Source organism: Sinocyclocheilus grahami, unplaced genomic scaffold, assembly GCF_001515645.1.
Source record: "Sinocyclocheilus grahami isolate Dianchi unplaced genomic scaffold, SAMN03320097.WGS_v1.1 scaffold377.1, whole genome shotgun sequence".
Lineage (NCBI taxonomy): Eukaryota > Metazoa > Chordata > Actinopteri > Cypriniformes > Cyprinidae > Sinocyclocheilus > Sinocyclocheilus grahami.
Genome location: NW_015505556.1, coordinates 1,910,195 through 1,930,744, shown reverse-complemented (window position 1 = coordinate 1,930,744; position 20,550 = coordinate 1,910,195). Strand labels below are relative to the sequence as shown.

Genomic DNA, 20,550 nt, shown 5'->3' with positions numbered 1-20,550 from the left:
TGCATGAGATGCAGATAACATGATCTTGACACTTTAATGCTGTCACGTAATAAATATGCTTCAATTATAAAATTTAAATGAATTGCTAATTACAACATTGAAATAAAAATGTAAAGCCTATACAAATACAATAAATCATGAATATAAATTATCAGAACTACTTCAGTAAGACCGTAATATTGTGCTTTACCTGGAAACCTAAAGCTGCACTAGGTATACATCACATATTTGCACAAAAACTTGATATTTTGAGCACTCAATTGAAAATGTACACATAACGTATCAATCGTACTTACAGGTTGTGCTTCGGAGAGCTTGTTAGTCCAAATTAAGAAGATAGAAGAAGCCAACAAATATAAAAGCCAAGATTAGAGAAGCAGTCCTTGGTAAAATGACATGCACACAACAAAAGGTTTGAATTGTATTTCTGTGGTATCCTTGAACATAGCGTCTTCTCAACATGATGTAAACACACTAACTAGTCTAGCGGAAGTGTTTGTGGGCAGGTCAGACTCTGTTCATATTTCGCGGGCAGGTGGGGATTATGCAAATGTGTTACCCAGTGACGTATACAGGCAAAAGATTCGAATTAACTCTCTCTTTTGAGAGACAATATCTTTATTTATCATGCACTTTTTTGATTAACAACTTTGCAGATTGTTTTCATTTAAGGATAGCTACGTTATAAACTGCAAAAGAGATATTTTTCAAAAACCCATATGACCTGCTCTTTAAGCAAGGTATGAAGAATGGACCCCTGAATATCTGTGCAGTTTCAGAACAAGGTCCTCCTCACAAAGGCCTGATAGAGCGTCTACAGATGGATGGCCGAGCATGTGACAAGGTACCGCTGGCGGGGCCCGTCTGGCTTGCTGCTTCCAGGAAGCCAGATTCCAGGGCGCTAATCCAGAGAGACTCAGAGGACCAGAAATGCCATCAGGTCCCTTGGCAGAGAACACATGCCCGCTTTGTGTCCCAGGCTGCTGTCGATGGAAGGTTGCAGGAACGCAAGCCCCTGCACAGTTCCCCAAGTGGGAACCAAAGCACTCCTTGTTTAATCCTCTGCGCAAAAGCATCAAGTAGGTGGAGTGGAGAGGATTCAGATGCCGGCTGAGTTGGGGAAAGAGAGGGGAGTTTAACGGGCAATCACACGGGACTCTGAATAGATCGAGGGGTTCAGGGTGAGGCTTTTCATAGCAGTTCAGCTCTCAAGCTCAAATTCTGAATCAATCACACATTCGGCTTTTCTCAAACTCAATTGGGCTGTAACAAATCTTCTTTTCAAAGCGGTGGCTTCTGTCACACTGCATTTTCTTGCAACTGTTAACAATTGATGTGTTTTTCTTCCGAAAGAGACAAAGACAATCGCCATGTTTCACAGTTCAGGGTGTAGGCCAAGGAACTACATGGACACGCAGGTTTGGGAGATAAACCGTGAACTGAAAACACATTCCACAGTTGAGCAGTCACTGCGTGCAATGGCTCTCACAGCGACGCAGTTCACAGAACGCTTGATATTCTCTAACACAGTGTGCAGGAGGCCAGGGGGCCCCTTCATGCTAACACCTCATAAATCCCTTCATTCCTCCCCCTGACTGCACCTTCAGGGCCCTACGGATACTAGGGATGCTCCGATCCCTCCGGAATCCGATACCGATTCCGATACCTAGGGTTCAGTTTTGGCCGATACAGATACCGATCCAATACCAGTGAAGTTTTTTTCCCTCATTTAAATAAATGTCGAATTTATACATTTCTGTGTGTGGAACTGATAATGATTCTTTCACAATCTACTAGATACAGACAATCAATGCTGTAATCTCATTAAAGCAGCCTTCTCTGCAAAGCCGACCTCTTCAGGCCCAGACAGACACTGGTGTAACATGCCAGCGCACCTGTCGGTGTACCTGTTGGACAGAAAGCAAAGTTTTTCCACTTTGAGCTCATTATCAGTGTGAGGTGTGCACGTTGTAAATGAGAACACGGGCAGCGCCAGCCAGAGCTTTTAGCTGTCAGTTCACCAGACGCAGTTTTTTGGGGTTCAATGCAGATGAGTATTAGCTGACAATTAGCATAGTGTCCGTTAGCAAACAATCGCTTAACACAATAGCCTGCGATAATCTTAAATTAAATTTGAGTTTCTTTAAGAGTTCCTTAAAGAGAGAAAAAAGGGAGCTTGTGAGAACAAATTGGCTTATAAAAAGATGACTACCCACAACCCCCTAGCGGTTTTCAGAGCTCTTCCACTGCTGTGGATTTATTTAAAAATAGCTCAGATTTGAGCAGGGCATTAAGTGTGATATCCTCCTGATATCCTAAAAGGCACCGATTGTTCTCTGATAAATAATCTGATGTCAGATTCGGTTTCTAGACCAAACACAAAGGGGACGGAAGTAAATTCAAGCAAATCTGCACAACAAGGCTTGCTGTTCATGAAGACACGGATACACGGCATTTATAGAGAGCACGAGAAATTGATTTTATTACTGTTTATCAGATGGAGAATAAATTGAGTTGAAGGAACCGTCAACAAAAATATGTTTCTGTTTACTGAATTAAGAATATTAGATTAAAAACTTGCATGAAAATTAGAAATGCTGATAATTACTAAAAATTACTACAAATGAAATAAAAATAAATTAAAGCTAAATAAAAATTTAAACAAAAACCAATAAAAATGACAAAATCACATAAAAAAAACTTAAATTTAAATTTAAATAAAAACTGAATATAGAAAAGCTAATTCAAAGTATTAATAATATTTATATACTAATAATTATTTACATTATTTATATAGCCTATTAATAATATTTTATTAGTATGTAAATAATACTAAAACAGCACTGCTGCATAGACCTCATCTAACGCCAAGCTACAAAGATAGTCAACATTTAGTTGACCAAGTCTTTTCACACTAAGAGCAATGCTGCATAAAAAAATAATGTCAAAAAATCTGACAAACTCACTCTGTGCATGAATAGGCTTTTCACATTTTGGGGGAAAAAAATACATGAAGCCAATGCATCTGGTTTCTCTTTTTGTTCGCTCAAAAAAAGAAACAAGCAGGGAGGCCAGTCTGGACTTATACAATAAGCCATTAGTGTCTGCAAAGTTGACACTTTGAAGAGTTGTGGGATGTGCGTACGAAGTTTCTATTACAATACTGATGTTCGCGGGTCAATTCGAGCTGCAAATTTATGGCTAACGGCAGATGCACAGAACCAAAATAAATAAAAATAAATAATTAACAAGATCGGTAACATCAGAACTTTGCACGTATTTACACATATGCATTTTGGCAGACCATTTTGGCTTTTATCCGAATAAATGTAGACTGATAGTGTTTATATCATGGTAATTTCACTGGGAATCAAACCAAGGATCTTGGTGCACAAAAATAATTTTAAAAGATTACATTTACAACAATTAAAAGTGTTAAAGGTTTACTGTTTTATCTGATTTTCTTTTTTGTTTTCATGCTGTGATTTTTGGTGAATTGTACTGAATCCAATTAGGTGTCATTTTGACTTGAAACATAAATATTGCACCCAGAATTCGAACATAATACTACAAGGGGAAATAATCTTTAGATTTTAAAGTGTTGGTCTATCAATGTCTTCGGTTACTGTGAGGATCTTGCACCATGAGCGTTGCATTAAAACTAGTTCAAATTTGAAAAACGTGTCTCAAGTTCTCTTCCTGTTCCAATCAGATGTGAACGGCCTCTCACCAGATGGATTCAATAATCCCAATCTACACTGGAAGCGATCGCTCTATCAACAAAGCTATCTCTGTTATCACAAAGCTTGTAGTGTAGATATCTTTACTGATAATAATTGCGCCACATGCACCGTTCTCTTCTGGCGTAATACCACATGTTCCCTGGAAATATAAACACAACAAACAAAGATTAGCCTGTTGTTGCGGTTTGCATTCAATCAAATGATGACGGGTTTGCTAGAGCAGAACTAGTGCACTGAGAGAACACAATGAAAATGGAAGTACATTTTAGTACTGCAGTTCAATTAAATTACATCAATGTGGATGTAAGTCAAGTCAGTCCGTTTTCTGAATGCTACAGTTTTGTCTCCCGAGTTCTTACCCTCCTAGCTGGCGGTGTTTGTTGTCTGGATGTCCTTTGCTTTCATAACTGCAGCTCAGACGAGTCTTTCGCTCTCTGTTTGAGCTGTAGACAGGACAGTATGGGCGTTTCCTGGCTCGCTAACCCAGGGGCCTAAAATACCCAGGGGCAGCCTTCACAAATTGTGCGGTGAGGGAGTTTAACAGCCTCTCCGTTCAAGAGCCGAGACGCTGTGCCAAAGTTACATGAGGGGTGAGAGAAAGGGGAGGAACTACAGGAGGGGGGGAACGCAAATGTGAGAGACAGGGAAAGAAATTAGATGAGAAAAGGTCACTGCCGACACTCATGTAAACACCAGTAAAGGATTTACAGTGTGGCGAGAAACCTCTCGTTGCGGAAAAGACACAAAAAGATTGGAGCCTCGGCCCAGGAGGAGCAAGAGACCCAAAACGAGGAGACATTCCAGGAAAAGACAGACCTCCCCTCCTCTCCCAACTGGAAAAGCTTTGTTTTAATGGAGTACAGGCTTCCTGGCTGCTGTCAACTTGGGAATGGACAGGGATGAAAAAAAAGAGAGGTTGCTGATCTCAGGAACAAGCCGTGAATGGGTTTCTTTCACACTGCCCTGCTCGCTTTTTAACCGTGTTTTGAATGAACACTTGTAATTTTGTTCTTTATTTACACTTTTATGAAGATGACAACATGAAATGGCATTCAACACAATTAACTTAAATAATTTGACACATTTCTGAGCCAAATTGTGCGCTTAGCAAGAAATGGGACATCTTATTCAAATGGATTGTGAAAAGTACGCTATGATGTCACTGCCCCACCCACACGGCCTTGCTTACATCAGCAAGAGAAAAACGTTGTTGCAGAAGCGGAGAAAGGAAATTTATTTTGCAGAATATTGTGAAAACAAACATTTAAATTCTTCAGATCAGGGTTTCCCAAACTAGGGTTCGTGAAACCCTGGTGGATCAGAAGGGAACTGCAAGGGGTTTGTGAGTTGTTAAGAAGCTAATTTACTAAAATTATAAAAATGTAAAAAATAAAACTTATTGTAAATAAAACAACTGACATATTTGCGGAAAAGATTTCTTTACCCATGTTTTGAGTGAATACATATCTATTTATTTCCTTTACACTTTTTTTGAAGATAACCTAAAATGGTGTTTGACACATTTAATAAGTAATTTGGCGTATTTTTGAGTCTAATTAAATACTTAGCAAGAAATAATGAGGGACGCACTTGATTTTATCCAACGGTATTAAAAGTAGGAAATTATGTCACTGCTCTGCCCATGAAGACTTGCTTACATCAGCAAGAGGAAACAGTTGTTGTAGAAGTGGAGATTGTGAATTTATTTTGCAAATTGTGAAAACAAACATTTTTATTCTTCAGATCGGGGTTTCCCAAGCTAGGGTTCGCAAAGCCCTGGTGGTTCAGGAGGGAACTGCAAGTGGTTCATGAGTTGATGAAAAGTTTCTTTAAATCATAAAAATGTAAAACTGAAATCATTTTAAAATAATAAGAACCTAAATAAAACACACAAAAAAGAGATTTCTTTAACCATGTTTTGATCAAATATCGTGTGTTTTTCTTTATTTTTTGAAGATGACAATAAAAAAAATGGCGTTTGACACATTTAACTTCAATATTTTGGCATATTTTTGAGTCTAATTGAATACTTAGCAAGAAATAATGAGGGGTGGCAGTAGGGCTTTGCAAAAAAATCTAATGCGATTTTCATGTGCATCTCGTCAGTAAAGCCGGTTCTGTGATTAGTAGTAAATCTCCAGCACGTGCTTTCAGATGGAGCAGCATTTATAGAGCCGTAGTTCACTGACAAGCTACGCAATATCGCGTTCAAAATTGCAGGCGATTCATTGCCGATTATGAACGCGATTTTGTGTAGCTTGTCAGTGAACTACGGCTCTATAAATGCTGCTCCATCTGAAAGCACGTGCTGGAGATTTTTGCAAAAAAGAGATTTCTTTAACCATGTTTTGATCAAATATCGTGTGTTTTTCTTTATTTTTTGAAGATGACAATAAAAAAATGGTGTTTGACACATTTAACTTCAATATTTTGGCATATTTTTGAGTCTAATTGAATACTTAGCAAGAAATAATGAGGGGAGGCAGTAGGGCTTTGCAAAAAAATCTAATGCGATTTTCATGTGCATCTCGTCAGTAAAGCCGGTTCTGTGATTAGTAGTAAATCTCCAGCACGTGCTTTCAGATGGAGCAGCATTTATAGAGCCGTAGTTCACTGACAAGCTACACAAAATCGCGTTCATAATCGGCAATGAATCGCCTGCAATTTTGAACGCGATATTGCGTAGCTTGTCAGTGAACTACGGCTCTGTGTAGTAAATGCCGCTCCATCTGAAAGCACGTGCTGGAGATTTACTACTAATCACAGAACCGGCTTTACTGACGAGATGCACATGAAAATCGCATTAGATTTTTTGCACAGCCCTAGGCGGCAGTTGATTTTATCTTAAGGTATTAAAAGCAGGAAATTATGTCACTGCCCCGCCCACACGGCCTTGCTTACATCAGCATGATAAAAAGCTGAGCAAGACAGAGGCAGAGAAAGTGAATTTATTTTGCAAAATATTATGAAAAACATTTTTATTCTTCAGATCAAGGTTTCTCAAACTTGGGTATGCAAACCCCTGGTGGTTCAGAAGGGAACAGCAAGGGGTTTATGAGTTGACGAAAAGCTAATTATTTAAATACAAAAAACGTAAAAACATTTATATTATTATATATAAGCACATTTTAAAATAAAACTAATTTCAATAAAATACTTGTGAAAAAAAGGTTACATATTTTAGCTGTTTGCCTGCATTTCCTTTGGCCGACCAATTAGAGGACCCTGAATGTGTTAAATTATTGAAATATTAACTTGTGCTTCAAAACTACTTCAAATATATTTAAGGTCAAAGAGTTCGGCTGACAAAAAAAGTTTGGGAATCCCTGCTTCAGATTAGCACAATGACGAATTGTTCACTATACACCACATATTAGGGTTGTGCAGATAGACGATAGTATCGTGTATCGACGAAAGTCAGAGATATTACATGTGGCTGATGCCTTTGACGATAGCAAGACGATTATTATTATTATATTATCAGGCTAGTGATACTAATTCAAATTAGTGATACTATCTAAATTCCAATTAAATTAATTGTTTCTTAATATTTATTTTTCCGCGTTTTTACAGTGTTGCGCGTTATAAACAATCACAGACGATTCTGTTGCGTTTATGAATGCAGTGGCCAATCAGAGGCGTTCAGATGAGTTTTGCTGTTGTTGTCAGCTCTCTCGCGAATTCTCTCATCATAAACAACAAAGTGCAGATGTACGTGCGATGCAAGTATGAGAAATGTATTTATCATAGTGTAGATAGCTTCACTGATTATAACGGGAGTGTTTTTTAAAGTGCATAAACTCGTGCTAGACTGAAGTCAGTGATGATGTTCTTTGATAATGTAAATGTTCTTTGCTCATTTTCTGTAGCTGCTGTTTGAATTACTGTCATATTAAAAGTATTTTATGACATGACTTGCCATATGCTACTTGACTAAAAAGATATGTGTAGTTGATAGATTATACTAACATTAGGCTGCTTTTAGCCTTATGCTGGAGATGGTTCACTCTCTGGCTATGAAACTAAGTAAGTAAATAATTAAATGAATTAGCACGATAATATCGTGTATCGGCGATCTCACAGGTTGACGATATGTTTATGGAGCATATCGCCCAACACTACCACATATATTATTAAAGATTTAATGTTGTCTTCAAATTAGATACCTTAAAGTGATGAAAAACAAAAATAAAACCTGCAAAACTTAACCTAGTAGTATATTCCTCCTCTTATGTGCCCTTTTCAAACATGGCCACCACTCTTGCTGAATGCACACGTGCAACAGCGCGCACACACACGCATGCATGCATGCATGCTAAAACGCTGTCAACGGCAAAGAACAAAAAAAAAACTGAACGGCATCTCTCCACTGAAAACCGCATTTCCTAGCAGCGGCATGGATCTTACCCTCTCCCCTCCCCCTCCACTTTCCTCACTACTCGCGCACAGACACACGGAACGAGGCGCATTGGAAAATGCACTGGTTGACAGCAAAGGACAGCTGCTCTCTCTTGCTCGCTCGCTCTTCCTTTCCCTTCCCCCACGGCTCACCGCACACACACACACGCTCGCTAAGAGTCAGAGCGAGCACATTAGGATGGGAGGGAGAGAAAGAAAGATGGAGAAAAACCTGAGGGAGGGGAGAGGCGGCCATGAAAGGGCTTTGTTTCACATTTATCTGATGGCTTTCGCAGGCCTCGCCACCATAGCAAGATTCAAATGCTTGATCATTTGAGACCAAATTCAATAGATTGCAATGTGTCAATTTGTTTATGTAATTTAAATATTAATATGAATAAACAAATTAAATAACAACAGTGACATGCGGCTTTGAGGCAGGGATGGGAATCTCAAGGAAGTGACTGATTCCGGTTCACAATTCTGGTCCTTTTAATACTTTTGAAGGAGCAATCTCTGTATTAATTAGTATTAAAATGCTTATTTTTTTACTTTATTAAATTAAAAAACACTATTAATTACAACAAATCTCTGAAGCTCTTGAATTTGAGACTGTCACAAGCCTGATTCATTTAACAAAAGAGTCAGTTGACCACAAATCAGGCAATGGTAGTGATTTTTGTATGAATTGTTGACGAAAACGCATAACATGAAAATCATTCACTTGCTGTATTTATGAAATAAATTAAAGGCAGCTTGATTTAGATGGTGAAAAGTATAATTAATAATTTAAAATTTAAATAATCATTTAATTATTATTAATAATAATACAATTAAAACAAAATATAAAATAGTAATTAAACAAAATAAAAATACTAAAACAATTCTATAGGCTACTATTTTGTTTAAATAAAAAAGCACTAAAAACTTATATAAAAAAAGGTTTTAGACAACACAACATTATAATGTACAGAACAAAAAATGCACATTCCTTTTGAGATTTTATATTTTTCATTAAATAAATTTGGTTCTAAGTAAGACCAGTTCTTAATTCATAAAGGACATTTACAATTATATAATTATAGCTCCATAAACGATTAAGCGGAGTACTAAAATTATTATTTTAGTACTTTTGAAGGAGCAGCACCCATCTAAGCGTTACACAAAAGCAACGCTTGTTTTAAAAATGACCATTTATTAAAACAAAACTCTAAAACTGATAACTCATGGATTTAACACTCATGGATTTGTGATTTGGCCATGTATAAAACACCACTGGTCGTGCTGTTGGATGAATGGTTAACAAAAACCAATGTCATGAAAACCATTCAGTACCAATATTTCTTCAACAGAACTGGTTCTGAATAAGACTAGTTCTTAAATCCCAACCCCACCTCTAATGCTGAACTGAAATCAATGATGTTGTTCAAATCATAAAGCATGAGTAACAGTCACGGTTGCCTTAGCAAACACTGCTTAATTATAAAGAAAAAAGATGACTTGACTGTCAGAGTTAATGGCTGAATCACAAAGCAGTAAAACATACAGAGAGAGAGAGAGAGAGAGAGAGAGAGAGAAAGATTGGAGCCTCGGCCCAGGAGGAGCAAGAGACCCAAAACGAGGAGACATTCCAGGAAAAGACAGACCTCCCCTCCTCTCCCAACTGGAAAAGCTTTGTTTTAATGGAGTACAGGCTTCCTGGCTGCTGTCAACTTGGGAATGGACAGGGATGAAAAAAAAGAGAGGTTGCTGATCTCAGGAACAAGCCGTGAATGGGTTTCTTTCACACTGCCCTGCTCGCTTTTTAACCGTGTTTTGAATGAACACTTGTAATTTTGTTCTTTATTTACACTTTTATGAAGATGACAACATGAAATGGCATTCAACACAATTAACTTAAATAATTTGACACATTTCTGAGCCAAATTGTGCGCTTAGCAAGAAATGGGACATCTTATTCAAATGGATTGTGAAAAGTACGCTATGATGTCACTGCCCCACCCACACGGCCTTGCTTACATCAGCAAGAGAAAAACGTTGTTGCAGAAGCGGAGAAAGGAAATTTATTTTGCAGAATATTGTGAAAACAAACATTTAAATTCTTCAGATCAGGGTTTCCCAAACTAGGGTTCGTGAAACCCTGGTGGATCAGAAGGGAACTGCAAGGGGTTTGTGAGTTGTTAAGAAGCTAATTTACTAAAATTATAAAAATGTAAAAAATAAAACTTATTGTAAATAAAACAACTGACATATTTGCGGAAAAGATTTCTTTACCCATGTTTTGAGTGAATACATATCTATTTATTTCCTTTACACTTTTTTTGAAGATAACCTAAAATGGTGTTTGACACATTTAATAAGTAATTTGGCGTATTTTTGAGTCTAATTAAATACTTAGCAAGAAATAATGAGGGACGCACTTGATTTTATCCAACGGTATTAAAAGTAGGAAATTATGTCACTGCTCTGCCCATGAAGACTTGCTTACATCAGCAAGAGGAAACAGTTGTTGTAGAAGTGGAGATTGTGAATTTATTTTGCAAATTGTGAAAACAAACATTTTTATTCTTCAGATCGGGGTTTCCCAAGCTAGGGTTCGCAAAGCCCTGGTGGTTCAGGAGGGAACTGCAAGTGGTTCATGAGTTGATGAAAAGTTTCTTTAAATCATAAAAATGTAAAACTGAAATCATTTTAAAATAATAAGAACCTAAATAAAACACTTGCAAAAAAGAGATTTCTTTAACCATGTTTTGATCAAATATCGTGTGTTTTTCTTTATTTTTTGAAGATGACAATAAAAAAATGGTGTTTGACACATTTAACTTCAATATTTTGGCATATTTTTGAGTCTAATTGAATACTTAGCAAGAAATAATGAGGGGTGGCAGTAGGGCTTTGCAAAAAAATCTAATGCGATTTTCATGTGCATCTCGTCAGTAAAGCCGGTTCTGTGATTAGTAGTAAATCTCCAGCACGTGCTTTCAGATGGAGCAGCATTTATAGAGCCGTAGTTCACTGACAAGCTACACAAAATCGCGTTCATAATCGGCAATGAATCGCCTGCAATTTTGAACGCGATATTGCGTAGCTTGTCAGTGAACTACGGCTCTGTGTAGTAAATGCCGCTCCATCTGAAAGCACGTGCTGGAGATTTACTACTAATCACAGAACCGGCTTTACTGACGAGATGCACATGAAAATCGCATTAGATTTTTTGCACAGCCCTAGGCGGCAGTTGATTTTATCTTAAGGTATTAAAAGCAGGAAATTATGTCACTGCCCCGCCCACACGGCCTTGCTTACATCAGCATGATAAAAAGCTGAGCAAGACAGAGGCAGAGAAAGTGAATTTATTTTGCAAAATATTATGAAAAACATTTTTATTCTTCAGATCAAGGTTTCTCAAACTTGGGTATGCAAACCCCTGGTGGTTCAGAAGGGAACAGCAAGGGGTTTATGAGTTGACGAAAAGCTAATTATTTAAATACAAAAAACGTAAAAACATTTATATTATTATATATAAGCACATTTTAAAATAAAACTAATTTCAATAAAATACTTGTGAAAAAAAGGTTACATATTTTAGCTGTTTGCCTGCATTTCCTTTGGCCGACCAATTAGAGGACCCTGAATGTGTTAAATTATTGAAATATTAACTTGTGCTTCAAAACTACTTCAAATATATTTAAGGTCAAAGAGTTCGGCTGACAAAAAAAGTTTGGGAATCCCTGCTTCAGATTAGCACAATGACGAATTGTTCACTATACACCACATATTAGGGTTGTGCAGATAGACGATAGTATCGTGTATCGACGAAAGTCAGAGATATTACATGTGGCTGATGCCTTTGACGATAGCAAGACGATTATTATTATTATATTATCAGGCTAGTGATACTAATTCAAATTAGTGATACTATCTAAATTCCAATTAAATTAATTGTTTCTTAATATTTATTTTTCCGCGTTTTTACAGTGTTGCGCGTTATAAACAATCACAGACGATTCTGTTGCGTTTATGAATGCAGTGGCCAATCAGAGGCGTTCAGATGAGTTTTGCTGTTGTTGTCAGCTCTCTCGCGAATTCTCTCATCATAAACAACAAAGTGCAGATGTACGTGCGATGCAAGTATGAGAAATGTATTTATCATAGTGTAGATAGCTTCACTGATTATAACGGGAGTGTTTTTTAAAGTGCATAAACTCGTGCTAGACTGAAGTCAGTGATGATGTTCTTTGATAATGTAAATGTTCTTTGCTCATTTTCTGTAGCTGCTGTTTGAATTACTGTCATATTAAAAGTATTTTATGACATGACTTGCCATATGCTACTTGACTAAAAAGATATGTGTAGTTGATAGATTATACTAACATTAGGCTGCTTTTAGCCTTATGCTGGAGATGGTTCACTCTCTGGCTATGAAACTAAGTAAGTAAATAATTAAATGAATTAGCACGATAATATCGTGTATCGGCGATCTCACAGGTTGACGATATGTTTATGGAGCATATCGCCCAACACTACCACATATATTATTAAAGATTTAATGTTGTCTTCAAATTAGATACCTTAAAGTGATGAAAAACAAAAATAAAACCTGCAAAACTTAACCTAGTAGTATATTCCTCCTCTTATGTGCCCTTTTCAAACATGGCCACCACTCTTGCTGAATGCACACGTGCAACAGCGCGCACACACACGCATGCATGCATGCATGCTAAAACGCTGTCAACGGCAAAGAACAAAAAAAAAACTGAACGGCATCTCTCCACTGAAAACCGCATTTCCTAGCAGCGGCATGGATCTTACCCTCTCCCCTCCCCCTCCACTTTCCTCACTACTCGCGCACAGACACACGGAACGAGGCGCATTGGAAAATGCACTGGTTGACAGCAAAGGACAGCTGCTCTCTCTTGCTCGCTCGCTCTTCCTTTCCCTTCCCCCACGGCTCACCGCACACACACACACGCTCGCTAAGAGTCAGAGCGAGCACATTAGGATGGGAGGGAGAGAAAGAAAGATGGAGAAAAACCTGAGGGAGGGGAGAGGCGGCCATGAAAGGGCTTTGTTTCACATTTATCTGATGGCTTTCGCAGGCCTCGCCACCATAGCAAGATTCAAATGCTTGATCATTTGAGACCAAATTCAATAGATTGCAATGTGTCAATTTGTTTATGTAATTTAAATATTAATATGAATAAACAAATTAAATAACAACAGTGACATGCGGCTTTGAGGCAGGGATGGGAATCTCAAGGAAGTGACTGATTCCGGTTCACAATTCTGGTCCTTTTAATACTTTTGAAGGAGCAATCTCTGTATTAATTAGTATTAAAATGCTTATTTTTTTACTTTATTAAATTAAAAAACACTATTAATTACAACAAATCTCTGAAGCTCTTGAATTTGAGACTGTCACAAGCCTGATTCATTTAACAAAAGAGTCAGTTGACCACAAATCAGGCAATGGTAGTGATTTTTGTATGAATTGTTGACGAAAACGCATAACATGAAAATCATTCACTTGCTGTATTTATGAAATAAATTAAAGGCAGCTTGATTTAGATGGTGAAAAGTATAATTAATAATTTAAAATTTAAATAATCATTTAATTATTATTAATAATAATACAATTAAAACAAAATATAAAATAGTAATTAAACAAAATAAAAATACTAAAACAATTCTATAGGCTACTATTTTGTTTAAATAAAAAAGCACTAAAAACTTATATAAAAAAAGGTTTTAGACAACACAACATTATAATGTACAGAACAAAAAATGCACATTCCTTTTGAGATTTTATATTTTTCATTAAATAAATTTGGTTCTAAGTAAGACCAGTTCTTAATTCATAAAGGACATTTACAATTATATAATTATAGCTCCATAAACGATTAAGCGGAGTACTAAAATTATTATTTTAGTACTTTTGAAGGAGCAGCACCCATCTAAGCGTTACACAAAAGCAACGCTTGTTTTAAAAATGACCATTTATTAAAACAAAACTCTAAAACTGATAACTCATGGATTTAACACTCATGGATTTGTGATTTGGCCATGTATAAAACACCACTGGTCGTGCTGTTGGATGAATGGTTAACAAAAACCAATGTCATGAAAACCATTCAGTACCAATATTTCTTCAACAGAACTGGTTCTGAATAAGACTAGTTCTTAAATCCCAACCCCACCTCTAATGCTGAACTGAAATCAATGATGTTGTTCAAATCATAAAGCATGAGTAACAGTCACGGTTGCCTTAGCAAACACTGCTTAATTATAAAGAAAAAAGATGACTTGACTGTCAGAGTTAATGGCTGAATCACAAAGCAGTAAAACATACAGAGAGAGAGAGAGAGAGAGAGAGAGAGAGGAAAGGCCATCACGATTCATCAGTTCCCACCTCCCTGTCTTTATCTTCCACTGGATTTATTGGTGAGGATGTAGCAATTACGCCCAGGCAAAACAAGCAGCCCAACGTGAATTTTTCAAAGAAAGACACTCCAACGTGGAGAGTCTGCAAACGAGAAAGAGAGAGAAGTGAGGCTCGACGCCATCGCATAATGATAAACCTAATCCTGTTGTTGGCATGTCAGCCAGGATTACGCCAAAACTACAGCCTTACGAAGCAGCGAAAGCCCTGCGATACAGAGATCGCCTCGGGGAACACGTATCCACCAAATAATGAAACCTTAAGAAGTGTTAAGAGCGAAAAAATAACCTTGGTATTTACTAGAACAAGATCAACCCTCTGACAGGGAGAAAAAGAGAAACTATAAATCAATCCGTGTTCCTGTCAGCATCCCTTAAAATGGAGCATGGCGTGCCAGAGCATGTGGGTCGACAGATCGGTACTGAAATACCATGCGCTGCTACCGTGGCGCTTCTGTCGACGAGGTTTAAAATAAGTATGTGGCACGTCACGCTAATCACAACGCATCGGGCATTTACGCCAAAGCTGGTGTGTTTTGATAAGGTTCTAGGAAACAAAAACAGCTGCCAAGAAGAGCTCGAAGAAAAGCTTAATGCGTCTCCTGGGATTACGAATGTGCACTCTTAGTCTTGAACGCTTAAGACCCCGAGGGACAGGACTAAAAAAAGTCACCTTTAGAGCAACAATACTTAAAGCAAACAATCAGAGAAAAGCTTGTGTGGTTTTACAACATACCCAAGTTAAAAGCTTTAATTAATTACAAGCACAACGGCGATACGATCATGTGCAGACAAAAGGGTTGCATCACACCCAGATCTTTAAATCTGGATTATCTTGAGATGGTTGATTCACAACAAATCCACTGAGCTGTAGTCTACAACGGCAGCTAATTCCCCGCCTGAGCCAATAACAATGGGTGTGAACCCACGGCCGGCCTGTTTTCGACTCAAGCGGAGCTCCAGATCTTGGAAAACAGTTTATGGGCAGTAAAGATCCCAATATTAAACATTCGCACACCCGACGAAAACCCTCAGAAAGGATTTCCTGGATCACCATCTGATGGAGCAATAAACTTAGCAACTCACGCCAGTCAGAGTTACGACCATGAGCTCTGATCTCGCTGCTGGGGCGAATTCACAGTGCGCGTCGTGCGGTCTGAGAGCAACTTCCACCAACTCAAAGCAATTGCCTCTATATTTAGGGTGAGAATGCAGACTGCTGAATCAACGCGGCTATAAGGAATGACGGCATGGGATGCAGACGAGCAAATGGTTCGAGTGTCAACAGTAGACATGTTATGTACAACATGTTCAGTGTGAAACGGCATTCACAACTCACTTAATGGCTGTAATGTTAGCTGCTTCTGAATGAAACTGGATATTCATTGAGAGAGAGAAAAAAAAGAGCATGACTTGATTTGTAAGATGATAAAGACTAGGAATGGCACTCAAAAAAAAAAAGTAAAAAGTAAATTAATTAAAAATTGAAATGGTAATAATAATAATAATAATAATAGCAAAGACAAGAACAATAATAATAACTAACTAAAATAAAATATTAAAAACATAATTTTTCAAAATGTAAGGATACACCAATTTTGAAATTCTGGCCAGTATGATAAGTCAACAATTATACAAATGTTATGGCAAATAACCAATAAATGTTAGAATTTAATTACTGTACTATTTTGTACTACTGGGCTACTAAATAAATTTAAATAAAATAAAATAAACAACACTTAAAACTGAATAGAGCACTTAATAAAACACTTAACTAAACTTCAACAAAAAGTGATTTTAGGCATCACAACATTATAAAATATAAAATATAAAAAAACCTTATGTAGCTTATATTAATTTTGAGATAGAAAAAAGATTGAACTGTTATTAAAATATTGTTTTTAAAAGAAAAAAACTTTAAATGAGCTATATGACGGCAAAAATATTTATAGGCAATATCTGATGGCAATTATTGGTTGGTATGTATCCAGTATCACTCATAAATAAATATATATATACTGGCCGATATCTAATTTGTAGGGGTGTAATGGTTCACAAAATTCATGGTTCGGTTCAGTTCGATACGACACAGTGGTGTCACGGTTCGGTTTGGTACGGGGGTAACTGGTTACGTTGCCATGTTGGAAATATTTCTGTTTAAAACCATGAAGGGGAGCCAATGGATATCACACACAAACAATGTGCAAACATTGCGCAAGAGTTATGCCGGTGAACGTCTTAGGGTGTACTCACACTAGGCGATCTGAACCGTGCTCGAGCGCGTTTGACCTCCAAAGCCCGGTTCGTTTGACTAGTGTGATCGCTCCGTACTCTGCCCGGGCGCAGTTCATCTGGCCGTCCCTGGCTTGCTTGGAAGAGGTGGGCCAGAGCACGGTTCAGTTGGGATCAGGCGCGGTACGCATGTAGTCTGATCGCTAACTGCGCCGCAGCACGGAACAGCTACTATTTTGTGTGCGCTACTGTCATCATTTATGAGAACACCCTTAATCTCAGTCAATTCACTGTGCAGAAAGTGAAAGTAAAAACGGAATGACGGAGTAATGATGGAGCTTTCTGCATCAAAATCAAGTATATTTAGGATTATAATGGGCCTGGTTCTCATCTTATTGATGAATAGCTGCAAATTCCTCCATCAACGTCAGCTGCCACTGTAATACTCATCTGATACGTGCAGCGCAATCAAGTGAAAATCGCTGCACGGCATAAATGATAAATCTATTAGGCAGTCTATTAGCAAAAGTGATTTTCTTCCCGGTTTTTTTTCCCCCCCAAAACAAAAAGTTGCATCGTGAATGACGCAAGCGTGTTCTGGCCCGGAACATTAAAGTGCAATATGAGTGCAGGCCAGTGGGGGAGTGGGGAGGGGGAACAATCGCGCTCGGGCTCGGTTCAATGCCTAGCGTGAGAACACCCTTAATATCAGTCAATTCACTGTGCAGAAAGTGAAAGTAAAAACGGAATGACGGAGTAATGATGGAGCTTTCTGCATCTGACACCGCATATTCTCTCAGAGATAAGACGAATCTACTTCAACATATGCTGATAACTAGTGCTGGGCGGTATACCGGTTCATACCGAATACCGGTGTTGTGTTACTAAGCGTGAAAGTTCAGAAACTGAAGCTGTAGAACTAATAGAACGTGATGACACAGAAGAACTCATCCACAATATCCACATATTGTGCTCATCAGCTCACGCGTCTCACAAACACAAGCGCGACTTCAGCGCTAGATTTAGCAACTTTCAGACGCTGTTAGTGGCTTTTTTCTACAATATTCAGTAAAATGGGGCATTCTAAGTCAATCTACTGCAGTAGCCTATTTCCTCTCTCAATCAGTAGAAAATGTGGTTTACACCCGGTCATGCATGGAAAAAATAAAAAATAAATACCTTCATATACCGTGAAACTGGTATAATTTTGAAAAATAACGTGATATAAATTTTTGGTCATACCGCCCAGCGCTACTGATAACGGTATATAGTAGGGCTGCACGATATATCGAAATTATCGAAATATCGCAAATGCAAATATTGCAATATGCATATCGCAAGGGCATGCGATATCTGAATCATTTTAATAATAGGCTACTTAAATCAAAATGTTGCAAAAGGTCAAAATTTTATTTTGACGCATATAGTAGAGAATTGCTTGACGTTAAAAAGAGTGCAATAAGTTGCAGAAAACAACTCTGCCGTCTCGTCTTTCTGTCTGACTCACACCTGAAGCGCGCACACAAGCCGCATCTCGCGCAGCGTATCTTCAGTTCTGCCGCACACCTGCAAAGCGTGCACACAGAGAGAGACGCGTTTCAGATGGCGTGCGAACACCGAGTTGATTCGTCTTTCGCATCTCCTCCTCATGTTTGAACAGACACATACACACAGAATTATGTCAATAGTACCCGTCTCGACGATCATTCTCGTAAACGCAGTCGGTTATGTTTTAAACAAATGTAAACAGCTGAGAAAGAAATCGATTGTGCATCACTATACTGGATCTGTTCAGTCGGATTTAAAGGGACAGCAGCCTATAAATACGTGCTGCTGAATATGTCACCAATGTTAATCAAACAACAAAACGGCTATAACAAAGATTAATCTAAATTTTATTCATACAGTGAACACTATGCACTGCTATTTTACACTTAATTATTAAATTTCTGTACCTGAATACTACTGTTTATATTATCTATGATGGTAAATTGTGTATTTCTTTTTTTTTTCTTTTTTTGGACTGACTGTTCACTTGCATTTAATCATGTTTGAACTTTCTCAGACTTTAGTTTTTGCTGTGGTATATGAGGACGTACTTAAAGTGTATGGAAAGCAAAGTTACAATGATATAAAATTAGTGTCATTGATTTTTTTTTGATTGTATGTGCACTGATGTTAAAATTACATTTTCTGATTTGTGACATTACTTTTTATGTAATGCTAAAACACTGCTGGTCACTTTCAGAAGTTGTAGTGATTCTTTCTTTTCCAAGAAAGAATGTGAGAAAAATTGGTTACATAATTTTAATTTTTAAATACTTTAAAATATAATTGAAATTGATTTTACACACTTTAAGCAATATCGTATCGCATATCGAATATCGCATTTTTTAACAAGGTATCACATATTGCATTTTTCTTCAATATCGCACAGCCCTAGTATATAGCTAACTGTTTTCATTTATTCCCTTAATCTTTCTAATATTACATAGTGAAAAAAATTTGAAGAAACATATTTCATGTTAAACAGGTTGTTTTGGAAAGTCGGTGCTTGAAATAGGCTAAAGCTTCTTATTTAATAGATTTTTATTGATGACTGCAGTGTTAATATTTTAATTGTAGGCCTATAATTCATAGTATAATAGACCTGTTTTAAAAACATTTTAATTGAGGAGTAAACAGCCTAATCTTTTGTTATCCTCGCAGCACGTCAGTTATTTGATAATTACTGCGGGGCATGTTAATTGTATTTTTAATTTAATAATAAAAGTAACTTCATAATAATAATAATAGGCCTAATAAAAATAAGAATGTAACAGGCCTACATTAATTGGAAATGCCAAATATCTTAATATTGCCAACAACTGATGTTTTTGACCATATCTCTGGCTATTGTCTACAAGATCATCGTCTTTCGATGCACCCTAGCAAGGGGAGGTTATCGCTGGGCAGAGAGCACGTTGCCTGTTACGTCGTTTGGGCTGCCTTGTTGAACGCAGTGGCACTGAGAACATTATATTTCACACACTGCCTATAATTCATAGTATAATAGACCTGTTTTAAAAACATTTTAATTGAGGAGTTTAATTTAAACGAGATCATCGTCTTTCGATGCACCCTAACAAGGGGAGGTTATCGCTGGGCAGAGAGCACGTTGCCTGTTACGTCGTTTGGGCTGCCTTGTTGAACGCAGTGGCACTGAGAACATTATATTTCACACACTTTAAGCTGTTTTATTTTCCAAATGTAATCGGATTAGTCCGACGAATCATTCGGTTTGTAATGCATACCGAAGCAAAAGTCTCGTACAGAACGGTTCAATACGAATACGTGTATCGTTACACCCCTAATGATTATGTGATTTATTTGTGGTAATTTATGCTGGTGTTCTGTTTGTTATATTGTACAAATATGTGACTCTTAGAATTTATATTACAATTAGGGTTAAATCATGTTTGATATATGTTATTAAATAAAAAATAAAAAAACTGTGTTAATGTGGATATTATTGAATAATTGTATGAATTGCACATGTGTGTTTTTAGAGATATAACATAGGTTATTTTTGTAGATGATGACATCAACACAATGGTTTAATTATGCTTTTTCACTAGGGCTGCACGATAAATCGCATGCGATATTTAACGCGCATCTTGTCAGAAAGCCGGTTCTGTAATCAGCGGTAAATCTCCATCACCTGCGTGCTTTCAGCCGTTGTTCACTGACGAGCTGCGCAAAA

General features: G+C 37.4%; 1 protein-coding gene across 2 annotated transcripts in view; it reads right to left on the bottom strand.

The window, feature by feature from the left end:
* Positions 1-20,550, bottom strand: part of LOC107549660 (zinc finger protein 609-like) — an 86,978-nt gene that overhangs the window by 58,433 nt on the left and 7,995 nt on the right. Inside the window, exon 1 of one of the 2 annotated variants that reach the window (XM_016230834.1) lies at positions 4,103-4,147. The exons of the other annotated variant lie outside the window; for it this stretch is intronic. The gene's annotated coding sequence lies outside the window, so the exon portion shown is untranslated. Of the gene's footprint in view, positions 1-4,102; positions 4,148-20,550 lie in introns of those variants that run through there. 2 annotated transcript variants of the gene reach the window in all.